Here is a 20307-nt window from a genome sequence, read left to right as displayed (position 1 = left end):
GAGTTATTTCAAAACTCAGTGGAGTACTTAGGGTACAGAGTGCACAAACATGGTTTACATCCAACCATGGAAAAATTGGATGCAATTAGAAATGCACCCACTCCCAGGAATGTCACTGAACTTCGTGCATTCTTGGGTCTTTTGAACTATTATGGGAAGTTCCTAGCAAATTTGGTTACAGTATTACATTCACTGAATGAACTTTTGAAAAAACAGGTCCATTGGAAGTGGTCAGAAGAATGCGATACAGCATTCAAGGAGTGTAAAAGCAAATTGGTAGAGAGCACCATGTTAGTTCACTATGATATATCTAAGGAGATTAAGCTAGCATGTGATGCCTCTCCGTATGGAGTTGGGGCAGTAGTCTCTCGTGTATTAAGTAGTGGGGAGGAGAGACCAATTGCTTTTGCTTCACGCACTCTCAGTGCCAGTGAGAGTAATTATGCGCAAATTGAACGAGAAGCTTTGGCATTAATTTTTGGGGTCAAGAAGTTTCACAAATATTTGTATGGTCGTAAGTTTACCATCGTTACGGACCATAAGCCCCTAACAGCAATCCTCCATCCAAAATCCCCAGTTCCAACATTAGCTGCAGCCCGAATGCAGAGATGGGCTTTGATTTTGTCAGCATATACATATGATATTGAATACAGACGATCCGCTGATCACAGTAATGTTGATGCAATGTCTAGATTGCCTTCCCCATCACAAGTTACACCCGATAGGGAAGAAGTGTTTTATTTTTCATACAACTCTTTTGTTGCAAAACAAAATAAACATTAACTCAAGTGCCCCCTTATTAAAGGAAGGGGACACTCCAAACACTTTTCAAGTGCTCTTTTTTTGTGGTTTTCTTTTGTGGTTTTTTTTGTGTGTTTTTTTGGGCACCGAGAGGCAAATTATACAAGTGCCCCCTGACATTCGGGGGGCACTAAAACCGGCAATAAAAGCAAATTAAACTTTAAAACATGTCAAATCAAATTAAAATTTGGTTGCCGGGGGTGATGATGCCGACCTCTTGCGGAAGGCCGCGAGCGTACCGGTGGACACCGCGTGCTCCATCTCCAAGGACACCCTGGCTCAGATGTAGGCGCGGAAGAGAGGCAGGCAGTCGGGCTGAACGACCCCCTCGACCGCCCACTGCCTGGACCGGCTGATGGCACCCTTGGCCGTGCCCAGAAGCAGTCCTACGAGGAGGCCTTCGGACCTACCCGCTCCTCTCCGCACAGGGTGCCCAAAGATCAGGAGTGTGGGACTGAAGTGCAACCAGAATTTGAGGAGCAGCCCCTTTAAATAATGGAACAGGGGCTGCAACCTTGCACATTCTATAAAGACATGGAACACGGACTCTTCCAGACCGCAGAAATTGCAGCCTGTGAACCGACTTAAAAATTCATTGCACGGGACTGCTCCGTGCACCACCCTCCAGGCCAAGTCCCTGATAAATAGTGGGAGGACTCCCGCGTAGAATGCACTCCATCGGGGACCCCCGCCTCCTCTGGATGGTAAGATGGTACGCCATGGCGTGTCTGGATGGCAGACGAGGATGGCAAGGTTGAGAGTGTGCAGGAGCAGCCTGTACAGGAAACCCCTCCGCGCAGAACTGAAAGGCACGGAGGGGATTTCCCCGAGGCGGTTCAAGTTGTGAGGCGCCGACTCCCGGGGGAGGTTTTGGGGCTTGGCGCCGATGAGGAATTCCGTCCGGACGGGGGTCAGTTCGGACAGGATCTCCCCACGTGCTTGAGCCTCCTCGACACACCTAACGGAGTCAGGGCCCAGCGCTGTTTTTAGCGACTCGATGGCATCAACCGCACGGCGGACGTCGGCCCAGTTTAGGCGCCGTGCCAGCATGCCTGGCACCATCCAGCCCGCTCCTCCGCCATCGAGCAGGTCCCTGACCCTGGTCACCTCGCCAGTCACAGCCCTCTCGTCCGCCTGCCACGTAAAACCGCAGTCGTGGAGGTACAGATTCCTGAGCAGCGGCTCCTGTAGGACAGCCGCCACTCCAGACGGTGGAGAGCTGCGCTTGGTGGAGACTCTGTTCCAGACCCTGATGAGTTCCTGGTAAAAGACAGGCAGCCCCTGCATGGCGGTCCTGACGCCCCCCAGGCTCATAAACAGGAGCTGCGTGTCGTAGTTGAGGCCGTGCTGCTGGCGGAAGAAATACGTCGCCAGCGCACGTCACCTAGGAGGGGGCTCGACGTAAAGGTATCTCTGCAGGGTCTGAAGACGGAAAGTCGCTGGCTGGGTGCCAACGCACACCAACGCCTGACCGCCCTCCCTAAGCGGGAGACTCAAGACCGCGGCAGAGAACCAGTGCTTCCTGTTGTTCCAGAAGAAGTCCATCGCTTCTTCTGTATCTTGGCGACAAACGCAGGGGGAGGGGTCAAAGTGACCAGCCGGTACCACAGCATAGTGGCCACCAGCTGGTTTATGACTAGTGCTCGACCCCTGTAGGACAGCACTCGGAGCAGTCCTGTCCAGCGTTCTCGGCGAGCGGCGACCTTGACCTCCAGCTCCTGCCAGTTCGCCGGCCAGGCTTCCTCGTCGGGGCTAAGGTAGACTCCCAGATAGAGGAGATGGGTCGTGCTCCAGGCAAAAGGCCTGAGCTCCTCCGGCAGGGAGTCCACCTGCCACTGACCCACCAGGAGTCCGGAACATTTCTCCCAGTTGATCCTGGCAGAGGATGCGGCCAAGTAAATCTCCTGGCACTCTCGCATCCTCCACTGGTCAACGGGATCCTCTACCGTGAGGAGCACGTCATCGGCGTAAGCTGAGAGGACGACCTCCACGTCCGGCCCTTGCAGAGCCAGTCCCGTCAACCTCGTCTGCAGGAGGTGCAGGAAAGGCTCCACGCAGATGGCATATAACTGGCCGGATATGGGGCATCCCTGGTGCACCCCTCTCCCAAAGCGAAGGGGCGCCATCAAAGACCCGTTAACCTTAATCAGACACTCTGCGGCAGCGTACAAAAGTCAGATCCGGGCAATGGAATGCGTCCCGAACCCAAAAGCGCGCAGAGTTCCGAACAGATATTCGTGATCCACCTTGTCGAACGCCTTCTCTTGGTCTAGAGATTGGAAGCCGACTGACAGACCAGCCTCCTGGGAACAATGGATGAGGTCCCGGACCAGATGGATGTTATCGTGGATTGTCCGGCCCGGGACCGTGTAGGACTGGTCGGGGTGGACCATGTGGTCCAGCATGGCACCAAGGCGAGCAGACATCACCCTGGTGAAGATCTTATAGTCCGTGCTGAGGAGGGAGACCGGGCGCCAGTTCTTAAGTAGGCGGAGATCGCCCTTCTTAGGCAGCAGGACGATGACTGCCCTGCGCCAAGAGAGGGGCATCTCCCCGGTGGCCAAACTTTCCCCCATGACCCACGCGTAGTCGCCCCCCAAGACGTCCCAGAACGCCCTGTGGAACTCCACGATCAGCCCGTCCAGCCCCGGGGCTTTTCCCCTCGAGCGCCAGTCAGCTCCGCCAGGCTTAGCGGAGCTTCCAGATTTTCGGTGCCCTCCGGGCCAACCTTCGGCAGGTCCTCCCACAAAACTCTACACGCTTCCTCACTGGACAGATCCGGAGAGAACAGAGCCCCGTAATATTCTTGGGCCCTGTTGCTGACGCCCTCCGGATCCGAGACGAGAGACCCGTCGTCGGCCAGCAGCATCAAGAGCTGCTTACAGACCCCCTGGCTTTTTTCCAGCGAGTCGAAGGGGGAGCCGTGGTCCAGGTCCCGCAGGAACCGGATCAGCGCCCTCATGAACGCGCCTCGGGACCCGACGAGCTGCAGGTCCTTCAGCGCGGCCTTCTTCACTTCGTACACCGTCCGCAGGGCCGGGTCCTCGACGACTTGATCGAGACGGGACTCCAGGTCGAGCACCTCCTTTTCTAGGCACCCCACCCTGGCCGCCCGCCTCTTGGTCGACCCCCTTGCATACTCTTGACAGAAGACGCGGACGTGAGCCTTGCCCACGTCCCACCATAGCCTCAAGGAGGGGAAGCCCCCCTGCTTCCTTCTCCAGTCGGACCAGAATCGACGGAACGAGTCCTGGAACCGCTCGTCCTCCAGCAGCTGGTTGTTAAAGTGCCAGTACGCGGACCCCGTCCTCGCGCGGAGCGAAGCGAGCTCCGCCCACACCAGGTGGTGGTCCGAACACGGCACCGGCCGCATGGAGGCCGCCGGGACGCAGGAAACGTACGCCCGAGACACGTAAAGGCAGTCGATTCTGGACCATCCTCTTCCAGGCCTCACCCAAGTAAAGGCGCTGGAGTCGGGATGGAGATTTTGCCAGACGTCCACCAAGTCGAAGGACCCGACCAGGTCCCTCAACTTCTCGATCGGCGTCATGCTCTGCGGGGCACCGGAGTGGTCCCTCGCCTCGAGGGTGCAGTTAAAATCCCCCCCGAGGACAATGTAGTCGCCGACGTCGACGGAGCCAAGAAGAGTGGACACTTCTTCGAAGAAACGCATTTGCTATGGGCTGGGCTGAGGGGCGTACACATTCACGAGATGGAGCGGCACGTCTCCCAGGTGAACCGTGACGTGCAGCAAGCGGCCTGGCACGGTCTCCTCGACCCCCAAGATCTCCGGCTGAAAATATGGGGTCAGCAAGATAGCCACCCCACAAGATGTGGCAGTGAGGTGGCTCAAGCGGACACTATTGATGAACTGCCAGTCACAGCTGAAGAGATTGGTAGAGCAACCAAACGTGACCCAGTGATGTCAAAGGTGTATGAGAATATTGCAAATGGATGGCCAAAGCAGGTAACAGATAAAGATACACATCCATTCTTCATTCGTAGGAATGAATTATCAGTCGATAAACATTGTATCATGTGCTGTGCAAGAGTGGTTATACCAAATAAATTCAGGTCCAAATTATTAGGAGACCTCATGACCAGCACCTGGGAATGTGCTTGACCAAGAGTTTTGCATGCAGTTATTTATGGCGGCCAGGTCTTGATAAAGATATAGAGTACATCGTGAGTCAGTGTATGACATGTCAATCGGTAAGCAAGCAACCACCACCAGTACAGTTACAGCCATGGAAATGGCCTCCCAGGGTGTGGCAAAGGCTACATATTGATTTTGCTGAGTTAGAAGGACAATAATAGTTCATTGTGATTGATAGCCATTCAAATTGGATTGAGGTGTTTCAACAAGTAAAACATTGGACATTTTACAAAAATTATTTTCTTCATTTGGCCTCCCTGAAGAGATTGTTTCGGATAATGGACCACAATTTCATTCAGAAGAATTTGCACAATTCATGAGCAAAAATGGTGTGAAACATACCAAGGTTCCACCATACCATCCTGCTTCGAATGGTGCAGCAGAGCGCACTGTACAAATTGTAAAACGTGCCCTCATAAAACAAATGTTAGATCCAAATCCAAGGAAACGACAGTTGTCATTGGATCACAAATTGGCTAATTTTTTGATTACATATCGAAATACTCCTCATACAACTATTGGTAGAACACCAGCAGAGTTATTTCTCAAATGACAGCCAAGAACCAGATTCTCGTTGTTAAAGCCAAATTTGGCACAGTCCATAGAAGAGACACAATTAAGACAGAAAGAGAATTATGATAGAGGTAGAGTAAAAGAGAGAAGTGTGAAATTAAACCAGAAGGTGAGAGTGAAGAACTATCACCATAAATGGGTAAAGTGGTTACCAGGAAGAGTGGTGAAGATATGTGGTCCTCGCACATATTTGGTAAAGATGTTTGATAATGGACAGGTTAGGTTTGTTCATATTGATCATATTTTACCGACAGACATGCAAGGAGTTGAAGGTGGGAATGATTCAATTATTTCTGACTCATCATGAACTCATTGAATGGCGGTGCAGGCTCGAAGGGCCGAATGGCCTACTCCTGCACCTATTTTCTATGTTTCTATGTTTCTATCAGATAGTTTTGATACACCAGTAGCAAATCCTAAATCCAATGTATGGAAACAAATCCAGGAGAGAATCAGAATGAAAGTCTGAGTCCGAGTCAGGAAAACAAAGAGCCTGAAGTTAGAGTGAGTTCAAATGAAAATCAAGGAAATTCCATGGAGGAAAACGTTCCTCAGGATGAGCCTTGAATGAGTGTGAAATCGACACCATGTTTGGAAGGTTCTGTTCGAGAGCGAAGGTATCCTCTTCAATACAGAAAACAAGTGGTTAAGTTAAATTTGTAAATATGAAAAAAATAAGTTTATATCCTGTGTTATGTATAAACATGAAAGTTATGTATGATGGTTGTTGTGATGGCTTCTTCATTAAGGAGGGAGAAGTGTAATGTCTGTAAGCTTGTAATATTTGTAGCTCCACACTGTGGATGTGGACGTATTGTGTACTGCTAGTGCAGGGTTAATAATAAACAGAACCAGGCACATTTCTGGAGACTTCCAGGAGAGCTGCCTGCCATGTTAGGAGCTGTGTGTGCTATGTTCTGTGAATATATCACAACAATTTAACAGCCCTTTGAAGCCACTCAGTTGTTCCAAACCGCTACAGCCCAGTCAACCCTACAAAGTCTTCCTCACTAACATCTGGGGATCGGTGTGCCTTCATTGTCGCTGGGTCAAAATCCTGGAACTCCCTCCCTGATTGCACTGTGGGAGCACCTTCACCACATGCACCTCAGCGGTTCAAGAAGGCGGCCCACCACCACCTTCTCAAGGGCTGGGCAATAGATGCTGGCCTTGCCAGCGATGCCCACATCCCAGGAACAAAGAATTAAAAAAAAAATCTCATTTGGCATTGGTGTGACCTTGATATGTGCATATTAGTTGCTGTGTTTACCTACATCATCATCATCGTCATAGGCAGTCCCTCAGAATCGAGGAAGACTTGCTTCCACTCTTAGCATGAGTTCTTCGGTGGCTGTACTGTCCAATACGAGAACCACAGTCTCTGTCACAGGTGGGACAGATAAAATGACTGTACTTGAAAACATCAATTTGTTGGACGTGAAGTGCTTTGGGCTTCCCGGAAAGGAATGTATAAATGCTAGTGCTTTCTTTCTGACAATGTCATTATGTGTGTATGTTTTTCAGAAGTTCCATTGGCACATTCAGTGTGGAGATGGTATGGCATCTGCAGATGGATCGGATTTGCTTTGCTGGCCATGATACCTATATCATTGAGCATCCTACAGTGTGGCAAAGGTAATGACCATCACATAAGGCTGGCGAATGGCCTCCTTCTGTGCCGTAAATTTCTTTGATTCTAAATTTCTAGAAGCTTTCATTTTAATTCTTCCATTACTTAATAGTAAAACTAATTTGTAATAGAGTCATATGCCCCTCGGTACTGCGCCCGCCCGAATCAAGCAGCCCGGGGATCGCCAAAAACTGGTCCTTGAGCCTCAGCTGTGTATTGAGGGTGAGCTGGGGGCGACATTTATGCCTCAAAAGGTCGTGTGCCCCACAAGAAAGAACAATCTCAGCCTGACTTCCTCACCGGCAGCAGCCCTCGAGAAGGCGGTTAGAGTGGGCAACGGGTAACAAACTTTGTAGTGGTATCTTCAATAGGCATTAGGCCCCCTCATTAACATATCAGTGGGCCTAACATCAGTTTTAGGTGTCCACCCCTGATGCCTAATATAATGGGCTCGACAAATTTAGCAATGGGCCCAATGCCTGTGCAGTTTCGGCGCAGATCATCCCAATGCTAAACTGGTATGCGTTGTCCCTGTTTTATGCCTGAGAAACAGGTGCAACATATACCAATTTCTACCCCATAGAATCTACAGCAAGGTGGAAGGCATTCAGCCCATCCTGCCTATGCTCTTTAATGGAGCTATCTACTTTCATCCTCCTTCCTGGCTTCTTCATTCCATCCATTTATATTTATCTAATTTCCTTGTAGTCTGTTGTAGTAAAGCATTCCAAGTTCTAACAACCCACTGTGTGAAAAAATTCTTATAACTTTCTCCCAATCATTCTTCTAATGTTAACCCTGAGTCTGTGTTCCCTTCATTGATTACAGTCTCTGAGGTCCCATCTGATCTCTCAAGATCCCATACAACTATTCAAAGAGCGTGAGTATTCTCCTGGTGTCCTGGCTAATCCCGCAACCAATATCACAAAAACAGTTTATAGAAACTTACAGCACAGAAGGAGGCCATTCGGCCCATCGTGTCCGTGCCCGCCGACAAAGAGCTATCCAGCCTAATCCCACTTTCCAGTTCTTGGTCCATAGCCTTGTACGTTACGGCAATTCAAGTGCACATCCAAGTATGTTGTAAATGCTATGAGGGTTTCTGCCTCTACCACCCTTTCAGGCAGTGAGTTCCAGACTCCCACCACCCTCTGGGTGAAAAAAATTCTCCTCAAAGCCTCTAAACCTTCTACGAATTACTTTAAATCTATGCCCCCTATTATTGACCCCTCTGCTAAGGGAAATAGGTCCTTCCTATCCACTCTATCTAGGCCCCTCATAATTTTATACACCTCAGTTAGGTCTCCCTTCAGCCTCCTCTGTTCCAAAGAAAACAACCCCAGCCTATCCAATCTTTCCTCATAGCTAAAATTTTCCAGTCCAGGCAACATCCTTGGAAATCTCCTCCGTACCCTCTCTAGTGCAATCACATCTTTCCTATAATGTGGTGACCAGAACAGCACGCAGTACTCTAGCTGTGGCCTAACTAGTGTTTTATACAGTTCAAGCATAACCGCCCTGCTCTTGTATTTTATGCCTCGGCTAATAAAGGCAAGTATCACGAATGCCTTCTTTTTCTACCACCTCTTCTACCTGTCCTGCTACCTTCAGAGGTCTGTGGACATGCACTCCAAGGTCCCTCTGCTCCTCTACACTTCTCAGTGTCCTACAAGTAAATGCTGCTCGTGTAGTTAGGAACATTAAGACCAGGAGTAGGCCGTTCCCCCCCTCGAGCCTGGTTTTCCATTCAGTTAGCTCATGGTTGAGCGGCGAGTGTTTGTGGCGAGATGCGGTGAATGTTTATGGCGGAGAAGCGGTGAGAGATCGTGGCGGAGATGCAACAGTTGAGGATACGGAGCCCAGAAGAGGCGAGGGCCCAGGGGCAGCACGAGCCAGCCCACACTGCGATATGTGTCCGTGCAGCAGAGCAGGTCTCCAGTCGTCCTGGTTAACCCTTGCCACTGGATAAAGGCCTAGCTCTGTCAAGCCCGTGTGGTGGCTGGTGTGCAACAGTCACCACACGTTAAAAAATTCACGCACAGACATCTTCCACCCCCTCAATTGGAGTTCAAGACTGGAACATCGGGTCCTTCATCGAAACACCTGTGAACTCGTTCAAGGAACCGCCTACGATGATGCATGATCATTTATTGTGTATTCCCTTGCCTTGTTAGCCCTCCCCAAATGCATTACCTCACACTTCTCCGGATTGAATTCCATTTGCCACTGTTCTGCCCACCTGACCAATCTATTGATATCTTCCTGCAGTTTATCTGGTCATTTAACCTCTTGGGGTTGCTAGTTCAGTGTCAATGTTACACTCCCATGCCCATAGCGATTTCTGGTTTGCATTGAATTAGTTGATTTCAATCAGTTTGACCTCATTGCCAGTGAATTTGGGAGTAAGGTGTAGAGCAGAAATCAACTACTGGTCCCATTCTTGATTGCCATCCATTGACTCTTGCTACAGTGATGCCTCCACAGTCAAATAGACAGTTGACATACTCATACCTAAAGAATGGTCACGAGGCAAAGGGACACAGAGAGCAGCTGGTACCCAAGTAAAACCAACTGCACCCCAGCAAGTGTTATGGAAATGAAGGGTGAAAAAGGGTGAAAAAGAAGGGGAAACAGTTGGGATTGTTCCTACAGTGTTTTCACGGGGGTCGAATGACATGACAGGCATCTACTAGAGCCATTGTTGGTGTTCACTCAGAATGGGAGTTTGATTACCTTGAAACGGGAAACACCTAACTATTCCCACGTCACATGTTAGCTGGAGTATTGTGTCCAATTCTTTAGGATGTCACGGCCTCGGAGAGGGTGCAGAGGATTTACGAGAATGGTACCGGGGGTGAGGGACTTCAGTTTCGTGGAGAGACTGGAGAAGCTGCGGTTATTGTCCTTAGAGCAGAAAAGGTTAAGAGGAGATTTAATAGAGATGTTTAAAATTGTGAATGGGTTTGATAAGAGCAAATAAGGATTAACTGTTTCCAGTGGTAGAATGGTCGGTAACCAGAGGACACTGATTTATTGCAATTGGCAAAAGAACCAGGAGGCGAGATGAAGATTTTTTTTATGTAGAGCATTGTTATGGTCTGGAACGCTCTGCCTGAAAGGGAGGCGGAAGCAGATTCAATGATAACTTTCAAAAGGGAATTGGATAAATACTTGAGGGGGAACAATTTTCAGGGCAGTGGGGAAAGAGCATGGAAGTTGGACGAATTGGATAGCTCTTCCAAATAGCCGGCACAGGCACGGTGGGTCAAATGGCCTTCTTCAGTTCTGTATCAATCTATGATTCCTTGGCCAGGAATTCCTAAGTGGGGGGGGGAGGGCACTGAGCACCTTGAGTCTCGTCACCGAGAGCATACAAAAAACAAGCACAGGCAGCAAACCAGACTCCCCACCCACCCTTTCCTCCAACCACTGTCTGTCCCACCTGTGACAGACACTGTAATTCCCATGTTGGACTGAGAACTCACTTTTAGAGTGGAAGCAAGTATTCCTCGGTTTCAAGAGACTGCTTATGATGATGATTCTATGTTTCAGCCTGAGTTGCTCCTATTTTTTTGGAGCAACTAGTTTAGAATAGAGCACCTTAGAAATTGCAATTCTCAGCATTTAACTTGCTCCAGTTCTAGTGAGTTAGAATAGTTTCATTGTAGAACAGATTTTTTTTTCCAAAAGGGGGAGTGTCCAGCCACTTACGCCTGTTTTGCAAGTTTAGGCAGTGAAAACTTACTCCAAACTAACTTAGAATGGAGTAAGTGTAGATTTTTGTATGCTCAGAAAAACCTTGCCTACACTTAGAAATCAAGCGTAGAGAACGAGAGATGGGGGGGGGGGGCGGTGGGGGAACGGAGGGAAGGGGGTTGACAAACATTAAAACTTCACTTTTACAAATAAAGAGCAATCATTAATAATAACTAATAAATAAATAAATCAACCAATAAAATCAAAAAAAATTTAAAAATTAAAAATAAAAAAAATAATTTAAAAAATCAATAAATAAAAAATTAAGTTTCTACTCACCGACTGCAGCACCAGGAGCCCTCCAACAGCGTGCTGGGATGCCCCCCCACCCCAGTTTCTCTCTCTCTCTCAGCGACTGGGAGGGAAGAGGGGGAGGGAGGGAGAGGAGGGAGAGGAGAGGTGAGAGGAGGAGGGGTGAAAGAGGAGAGGGGGGAGAGGGAGGCTGAAAGGACCGCACCGAAGAATTCGGGCGGGGCGGTCGGGCCCCGCCGAGGACATAGAAGCCGGGCCGGGCCACCGAAGGCTTCGGAAGGGGCCGCCCCCAGCAAGATGCCGGGCGGGCAGGCCCCGCCGCCGCCGACGTGGGGGGAGGGGGGGGGGGGAGGTGAGAGGAGGAGGGGGGAGCAGGTGCTAAACGGGAGGGAGCTAAACGGGAGGGAGGGAGGGAGACCAGAGTCCGATCTTCGCCCTGGCAGCCCATTCGGCCAGGGCTAGGGGCGGAGTGCTTCGGGCCCGTCCCACACAGCCTCGGGGGCCTGGAGCTATTGCACATGCGCGCACACTCTAGCGCGCATGTGCAGAGGTCCTGGCACTGTTTTCAGTGCCGGAACCTGGTTCCGCCCTCCACTCGTTCTGCTGCGCTGTGCCAAAGGCCTAGATCGACCGGACGGAAGGGAGAATACAAGATAAATAACAGGCGCCGTTTCTGTTCTAAAAAGTCGGCGCACCACACGGAGATGCACCGTTCTAACCCTGGGGGCAAACTTGGGCCCTATGTTTCTATGATGTGTTACCCAAGCAGCAAGCAGAGGTGTGGATAGGTACTGATTATTGTCTCCTTTCTTATGATTCCCTCCCCAACTGCAAGGCTAATGGAATTAACTTTGTGTCTGTGGAATGAACGAATGAACGAATGAATGAAACAAAACTACATGCACCTGAGAGAGCAGATGGGGCCTCGGTTTAACATCTCATTCGAAAGATGTCACCTCCAACACTGCAGCACTCCCTCAGTGCTGCACTGGACCGTGAGCCTAGATTTTTGTGCTCAAGTCTCTGGAGAGGGGCTTGAACCCTCACTGGGTTGATTCCTGAGATGAAGGGGTTGTCTTATGAGGAAAGGTTGAGCAAGTTGGGCCTATACTCACTGGAGTTTAGAACAATGAGAGGTTATCTTATTGAAACGTACAAGATTTTGAGGGGGCTTGACAGGGTAGATGCAGAGGATGTTTCCCCTCGTGGGGGAATCTAGTACTAAGGGGTGTAGCTTCAGAATAAGAGATCACCCATTTAAGGCGGAAATGAGGAGGAATTTCTTCTCTCAGAGTGTCGTGAATATTTGGAATTCTCTACCTCAGAGAGCTATGGAGGCTGAGTCACTGAATATATTCAAGGTGGAGATGGACAGATTTTTGAACTGCAGTGAAGTCAAGGGATTATGGGGAACAGGCAGGAAAGTGGAGCTGAGGCCAAGATCAAATCAGCCATGATCTTATTGAATGATGGAGCAGGCTCGAGGGGCCAAATGGCTTATTCCTGCTCCTATTTATTATGTTCTTAACTCACAACCTTCTGACTCAGGTGAGAGTGCTATCAACTGAGCTATGGCTAATACTGTTGTATTCCTGTTGCTATCCTTGACATGACAGATAAAAATTGCTTTCTTGTTTGTTTGCAGGATAATGGTATCCAAACATTACCACTGATCCCTGCTCTTCTCCGAATTATACACATTAGCCACCAGCCACTTTGGAAGGAACAATATCTGGATACTCAGTGCATACGAGGCATGTTCTACAAGCATGACCACCCCAAGCCAGCGTTTGTTATCAGAGGCAGAGGGGAGTTCTCGTGATTCCTCTGGAGACAGCTCAGGACTCAATATGCTATACCAGTAACTAGAATGATTTTTTGGCCCAGTAACAGGGATACAGCTTATGACAATTATGCAGAATCTTCAACCTGTGGCAATTATCCAGAATCCTTTCTCGATGTAGTACCAAAGCTTTTGCAGCTTATATTTTTCTTCTTTATGTTTCGTTAAAGAATTTCAGCAATAAATGTTCCGAGAAATTGATACCATCTCTTTCAGGAGTGAATACCTCGTCTTTAAACATAAGAACATAAGCAATAGGAGCAGGAGTAGGCCATTTGGCCCCTCGAGCTTGCTCCGCCATTCAATAAGATCATGGATTCAGCTCCACTTCCCTGCCCGCTCCCCATAACCCTTTATTCCCTATCACTCAAAAATCTATCTATCTCCACCTTAAATATATTCAAAGACCCAGCCTCCAGCTCTCTGGGGCAGAGAATTCCATAGATTTACAACCCTCTGAGAGAAGAAATTCCTCCTCATCTCAGTTTTAAATGGGCGGCCACTTATCCTGAGACTATGTCCCCTAGTTTTAGTTTCCCCTATGAGTGGAAACATCCTCTCTGCATCCACCTTGTCAAGCCCCCTCATTATCTTATACGTTTCCTCTCATTCTCCTCTCATTCTTCTGAACTCCAATGTGTATAGGCCCAACCTACTCAACTTATCCTCATAAGTCAACCACCTCATCTCCGGAATCAATCTAGTGAACCTACTCTGGAACAGTCTCCATTGCAAGTATATCCCTCTTTAAATACGGAGACCAAAACTGTACGCAGTACTCTAGGTGTGGCCTCATCAATACCCTGTACAGTTGTAGCAGGACTTCTCTGCTTTTATACTCTATCCCCCTTACAATAAAGGCCAACATTCTATTTGCCTTCCTGATTACTTGCTGAACCTGCATACTCATTTTTTGTGTTTCATGCATGCTGGGGTAAAAAGAAGACTTCTCGTCCTCAAGGTGGACTACCTGATATAAGGAATCGACACCTGCCCGTCTGTATAACGACCGCGGAATCACTCAGACAAAACCTCGGTTAACCGGTTTTTTTTCAAGCATGCTAGGGAAGGATTCCGATGAACACTTCTCCGATCAGAGGTTTTATAATTACAATTATACAGTTTTTCGTGCGATCCTCCTACAAAACCATCGATTGGCCTACTGCTATCAGCGAAGTTACATTGATTTGTCGACCCTCATCAAACTGGCTCCGAGTGGCTCTCCCCCACCTGTCCAACTCCCATCACACGTCACCCTTCTGGAATGTGTTATTTAGTGGTGTCAACTTTGCCTCAGTTCCTCATGATGTGTTAACTTTGTTTTCCAGGGTGATGCCTCCTCATCCCTCTCCCAAGAACTCTAGTCAAAACTACCAGTCAATATCATGCTGTTCCCATGCTGCTATAATCTATATTCCCAAACATTTTACTGTCCTTGTTCTGTACTGAATACAGTTTCCATGAGTCCGTACCAAGGTTAATCCATTAACCATCAAGCTTTGCTTCCCCTTCTTAAAACTCACTCAAGCAAGTGTATAAGCGTATTTTACATACATCAGCGAGTTTTACATACAATCTGGACCATGTGTCAGATCAATTCACTACCTTCAGTATCCTGTTTAGTGACCATCTGTCTGTCTGTCTTCCACTTTAGTGACCGTATTTTATCCCCTTACAAGGACTCCCAGAAGCACAGCTGGATCTGGATGAATCTCCAGTTAAACCGTCCATACATTAGACGGTGCCAGTGTTAGAGGATGGTTTTTATTCATGATCAGATGTTCTATCCATTCCTCAAAGTCAAAAAGGTTCTCGAGATGTTGAGGTCAAGCATTCATTGTTTTATTAAGCGTGCAGTACATGCAATAATACTTGGGCATACAGTTAAAGCATAGTACTTGCCTGATGGATGGGGGATTCAAACGCCTGCAGTTCTGAGCTCAGTATTCAGGTTGATCAAACCCTTCGAATCCCAAATTACCGTTACCATTTGCCACTTCTATATCTTTCTCTTACCCCTATGGTGTGACCCTCTGTCTATCTCTTTAATGTTAATTAACGATGATTGATGGCAATTGTCATCAATTCGGAGATAGCAGGTGCCCCCCCTTCTTAAAGGGGCACAACCCCTAATAAATTAAATTTAAAAACGATTCGGAGGTGGGCGGGGGGGTGATGTCGCATTCGGTTCCACTGATGCCCACAGGTCGCGGAAGACCTCAGGCGTAGCGGTGGACACCACGTGCTCCATCTCCAGGGACACCCAGGCACGAACGTAGCTGCAGGAAGAGAGGCAGGCAGTCGGCCCGAAAGACCTCCTCAATCATCGCTGCCTGGACCTGTTGATGGCCACTTTGGCTAGGCCCAGGAGCAGTTCTAGCACCGGATATAACCTTAAAGTTGGAACTAATCTGGTTAATCCAGAAGGACATAAAAGGTTAAATGAGGAAATCCAAACTATTAAAGGAACAAAATTGATGGTACATTTTTCAGGGCGGTCGGAGCTATTCCAAACATAGGAAATTAAAGGGCAGGTTAAAGACCAGCTGGTCCATCAGGCCTGCCTCACACCACGATGGCCACAGCATCTAGACTAAACACTTCTTCTCTCCCTCCACTACCACAAAAATACAGAGAAAACCCAGGGTCAATAAAGAAAAAAATGCTCTGGAAAATTCTTCTCTGACCCCTCCTCAGGCGATGGAAACAAGTCCAGCAGATCACTTGGACCAAGTGTTATCTATAAAGCCTCTTCCCTGCTATATGATGCCATCTCTGCCTCAATCAGGAACCGGTCCAGCTCCCTCTTGAGGCATTACATTAAATATTATATATTCTGTTCCATTTTGAGCACGTTTGTACTTCACAATTAATAGATCTTTAATATCTTTTAAAAAAAAAGAAAAAACATAAAGTGGTGTTTGGGTTTTCAAAGGACCATATACCCCAAAGGTTACCTCAACATACGCGCTCTCACATCCTTCACCCTAGTTCACAGAAACACTGTGCCCCACTCAACACCCCACCTTTTCACAGAGATGCTCTCTTATCCTGCAACCCCCCCCCCTGCCACCCCCTCCCCCTGCCTCCCCCCACCCCCTCCGCCTTCTCCACCACCCCCTCCCTTCCCCTCCCTCCCCCAGCCCCCCCCGCAGTTCAAGTGAGTACTTTACTCAACCCTGCCCCATTTGATCTGGCACTTTTCCTCCTCTCCGCCCCCATGAGTTAACACTGGATCCTGTTCCAGAGACTTGAACGCAAAATCTAGGCTGACACTTCCAGTGCAGTTCAGAGGGAGTGCCGTACTGTCGGAGGTGCCGTCTTTCAGATGAGACATGAGACATCTGCCCTCTCAGGTGACTGTAAAAGATCCCATGAGCACTATTTCAAAGAAGGGTAGGGGAGTTCTCCCTGGTGTCCTGGCCAATATTTATCCCTCAAACAACATCTAATAATATATGATCTGGTCATTATCACATTGCTGTGGAAGCATAACACTACATTTCAAAAGTAACTTATTGGAAAGTAACTCCGTAGCGCATTGGGATGTCCTGAGATTGTGAAAGGCGCTATATAAATGCAATTCTTTCTTTCTTTAATGTTCCCTTCCCACCCTGATGCTGAGACTCCCCTTCATTCCCCCACCTGAATATGCCACTCCTAGCTTCTCTCCAACCCCTCTTTAAAAAAAAACCCTGCTCACAGCTTCCTCCCTCTTTCCTCTTCATGACCATCCACTTCACTAACCCCGCCCATTCCATCTCCCTCCCCACCCCTTTCCCTCTGCCCTTGGTACCGCTGTTAATGGAATCGATTCCGGCCCCGTGTACAATGAGAACTGATGCTCTGACGAGAATTCCCATCTACATCATGGAGCAGCTGATAAACTTCCATTTGTGGCAGGCCAATCAAGGGACATTTGTATTTGAATTAAATGGTTCCCCCACCTCCCCCCCACACCCCTCCCTCCCCTTTGGATACAGAAAACAAATCCAATCTGGGACATTGTATCAAAACTGACTGGTTAACTGTCGGAGTGATCCTGGTTTTTAACCCATTATATACAATGACAGACAGAAAGAAACCAATTATAGGCAAAAATGTCTCATTTGCCTCACAAAATATTTGATGCCAACATCATGGCCAGTCAGGCGGCCAGATGATAGGCAACAATGGAAAACCCCTCCCTGGACAGTCATTACAACAATATTACAACATAAGAGGCCATTCAGCCCATTGTCCCTGTGTCGGTGCTAGATCTTCAACTGGAGCTGTTTATTCTAAACCCATTTTCCTACAACTATGCTACACCAACGACAACTTTACAGCAACTACAAATCCCCCCCCACCTCCCCCGCCCCCCCAATGTCCTTTTAGGGAAGGAAACCTTCCGGCCTTACCCAGTCTGGCCTCTATGTAACTCCAGTCCCACACCAAAGTAGTCGACTATTAACTGCCCTCTGAAGTGGCCTCGCAAGCCACTGTGTTGTATCAAACAGCTCAGGGGAACTAAGGATGGGTAATAAATGCCAGCCTTGCCAGAAACACCCACACCATGAGAATGATTAAAACAAAAAGTTCTCTCTCTAACCACTAGATGGCTAATATTTTAGAAAATCACTTTACAGTCTTACGATAATTAAATTTTCTATACTTACCATGAAACAACATGGCTTTTCTTAGTGAAATGGAATGCTGTCAAATGACCACATGGGTGATCATTAACAAAAGAATAGTGTGTGACAACAATAACAGCTTGCATTTATATAGTGCCTTTAATGTAGTAAAATGTCCCCAGGTGCTTCACAGGTGTGTTACCAAACAAAAGTTGATACCGAGCCGCTTAAGGAGATATTAGAGCAGGTGACTAAAAGCTTGGTCAAAGCGTCTTAAAGGAGGAGGGAGAGGCGGAGAGGTTTACGGAGGGAATTCCAGAGCTTAGGCCTTGGGCATCAGAAGACACGGCCGCCCATGGTGGAGCGATTAAAATTGGGGATGCGCAAGAGGCCAGCATTGGTGGAACGCAGAGATCTCGGAGAGTTGGAGGATTGGAGGGGTGTCACAGAGATAGGGAGGGGCGAGGCCATGGAATGATTTTAAAAAAGGATGAGAATTTTTTTTAATCGAAACGTTGCCGAACTGAGAACAGTAAAAAAAAACACAATAGCCAGTTTAAAATGTTAAAATTATTTTATAAAAGCAAAACATATCATTTATGTGATTTTAAATCTTTTAGTTGGACTTTTTTTTTTAAAGAACACAATACAGTAACGTACTGTAAAATTATTCCAACAGACCTTTAGCTTTAACCATTCAAATTCACTTTGTAACATAACACACAAAGCAGCTTTCATCAAACCGTTGAGTCAGACCATAATGGGTTAACAGTCACGAGTAACCAGGCTCCTTCACTGATTCATTCACTACTAAAGACACCATTTTGCTGGCATTAGGTTGCGAGATGCAGGAAGTTGCCAGCTAGTCTCACTGAATCTGTAAAGAGCAGATTCAGATCTATATAAAGTGTAGTGACTGTACTGAATGGAGGAGTTCAGTGCCATTATAGGGCTAGAAAGTTGTTATCGCTCACTTTGAGGCGGTGATGCAACCGGGGGGGCTATCTTTAGCACCAGGCGATGTCTACCACCTCAAAGTGGTATATTCAGTTGTATCGCCCCCAAGAGGAGAGTGGAGTGCTAACAGAAGCGTTCCACACTCCTCTTCGAGCGCAGGAGGCCGACTCAATTTTTTGGCACTGGGATGCCGGCATCCTAGCACCAGAAGATGAAAAAAAAATAAACTTCACCCACACTTCAACAAATAAATAGAAGTTTAAACACTGACATTTCATCACTTACCTTGCACTCCGAATGATATCGCCCCGAGATTGTGGCTGGACCGACTGCTTTCCACTGCCGGTCTCAGCGCCGGGCGCTATGGCAGGCAAGAGAGTAAATTTTGCAAATGCGGTGCTACGGGGCCGTTGCACACTCGGTGACATCATTGATTGGGCGGCGCTAGCGAGTGCAGCGTAAACTGTCAGTGCCGCCGCTAAACCTTCACTGATGTTCGCAGCAGGTGCTGACAGCGCAGCGCTCGGGCTTTCGGTGTTCAGCGGCCCCTTAGCGCCCCTCTCCGGTGCTAATGGTGGTGCTAAACAACCGAATTTCTCCCCCAAAAGCATATTTCTCACCCATCAATTCTGGGTGGAAGACCAAGATGAGATGTTAGAGGAAAAAATCTCAGGTTCTTCCAACACGTTGTTGGATCATTGTGTTCACTGTTACATTTCTGTGAGACTTCCTCTGCCTTGGTTCCGCGTAAGGTTGCAAAAATCATTTGACCTGAAAAATGCTACTCGAGAAGTGAACTGCAAATGATCTGCAGAAAACTGTTCTGAGCGCAGTGAATGCTTGTTTGCAACATCAAATGCAAGTCATGCTAAGGCTGCGGAAAAGAATAACACTGACATTTCAAAAGAGCATCTGAGTTCGAAGTGTCTCATCATCTGCCACTTTTAACAATGCCCATGAGGGTGACCCTCAGTTAATGTGTGTTTTCACACTAACTTCATGTGGATCTTGGGCACAGACATTTAAATCAGGCCTCAACCTTCAACAAGTGTGAATGAACTGGCTGAGACACAGGCCAAAGCTGGACACTTGACTCAAAAGATGCAATTTTACATTGAATTCAAAATAAAATACACAGGAAAAAAAAAACAAATGCACATCAGTCATAGCTAAGGTTGTGAAGGGATTAAAACTCTGATCTGCATTGTTGTGTTAGAGAGGTTGAGATGTCACTTGGAATGAATGCATGTTGTGAGTCAGAATGCTCAGGTTCCTGTGCACATCGTGAAGAGATAAAGGCCAAAGTTGCCGTGGACAAAATGGTGAAGGTGGCAAATGTCACATATACATGTCACACATTGACAATCCTTATTAACACTGTTACCAAATAGTCTACTGGTTATGGGTGTTAGCTTGCAAAGCTGTCTATCACTGGACTCCTCCCACTTTGGTTGGTATCAGTTTGAGTGTACAGAAAGGATGGACATGGTCTATCCAACCCTGGTAGAAGTCCATATTTAGTTGGACAGTTTTAGCGGTAGTGGTGGAAGAGCCTTGTGACATGATGCAGTCCTTCTGCCCAGCTAAAGAAGATTACCTACCAGCAATATATCACATCAGGTTATCTCCCAGTCCCACTCTAATCCAATCCGATCATGAGGAACCATGGCAAATATTCTGACTAGTAGATCAATAGAAAGGAGTTTGCAAGCACACAGCTGAA

The sequence above is a fragment of the Pristiophorus japonicus genome, chromosome 14, assembly GCF_044704955.1.
Source record: "Pristiophorus japonicus isolate sPriJap1 chromosome 14, sPriJap1.hap1, whole genome shotgun sequence".
Taxonomy (NCBI): domain Eukaryota; kingdom Metazoa; phylum Chordata; class Chondrichthyes; family Pristiophoridae; genus Pristiophorus; species Pristiophorus japonicus.
This window is presented reverse-complemented; position numbering follows the sequence as displayed.